Source organism: Chrysochloris asiatica, unplaced genomic scaffold, assembly GCF_000296735.1.
Source record: "Chrysochloris asiatica unplaced genomic scaffold, ChrAsi1.0 scaffold00011, whole genome shotgun sequence".
In the NCBI taxonomy this organism is placed as follows: domain Eukaryota; kingdom Metazoa; phylum Chordata; class Mammalia; order Afrosoricida; family Chrysochloridae; genus Chrysochloris; species Chrysochloris asiatica.
Window position 1 is genome coordinate 25,837,277 of NW_006408529.1, and position 1,122 is coordinate 25,838,398.

Here is a 1,122-nt window from a genome sequence, read left to right on the forward strand (position 1 = left end):
GGAACCAACTCATAGTGAACCTGTATGGGTTTCCAAGGCTGTAAATCTTTCTCCTTGAAGTGACTGGTGGATTTGCAGTTAGCAACCCAACTTATAACCCACCTGGCCACCAGGGCTCGTTAGTCAAAAAGTATTGCTACAAAGTACACACACCTTTACTAAACAAAAATATCAAAATGTGAAACTATTTTTTCTTGACATATCCTTCATCTGTGTATATACACTTCTGAACACAGTGTTTCCATTTCTCTAACGTTTTCTGGAAGAATTCTGCACTCTTTCATTCATACCATGTCAAATGGCAATTTTAACATTCTTGAGAGACTTAATGTTCTTTTTAAATGTTCTTTGAGCTTGAGAAACAAAAAGAAGTCTGCAATGGCAAGATCAGGGTTGTGGGATGGATAAGGTTGCTCAGTGAAATTCTTGTAGGAAAGTCCTTGCTACACATGAAGACTGAGCAGGTGCATTGTCACAACGGGGATAAAAATTCCTTGGCATGATTCACCTTGCTTTTTTCTCACCAGTGAAGTTTTTTTTATGTTTCATAATAAGCCCCAATGAATATCCTGAGTCCATCAAGGAAATCTATCACAATAACCCCTATGGAATACAGCACCAAACTTCCGAGCTAACCTCTCTGCCTTGAATTTAATTGGCCCAGCAGATCCCCTTGTTTGTTGTTGTTAGCTGTCATCCAGTCAGTTCAGACTCATAGTGACCCTATGCACAACAGAACTAAACACTGCCTGGTCTTGAGCTACCCTAACCATTGCTCTTACACTTGAGTTCATTGCTCTTGCCACTGTACCAGTCCATTTTGTTGGTGATCTTCCTCTTTTTTCACTTCACCTCCACCTTACCAAGCATGATGTCCTTCTGCAAGTACTGGTCCTTCCTGAGAACATGTTCAAAGAACAAGAGACAAAGTCTTACCATTCTTGCTTCTAAGGAGCATTCTGGTTATATTTCTTTCAGACAATTTTGTTTGTACTTTTGGCAGTCCAGGATACTTTCAGTAATCTTTGCCAAAGTGATAATTAAAATGCATTGACTCTTTTATGATCTTTCTTATTCATTATCCAACTTTCAAATGCTTATGAGGTGATTGAAAATACCATG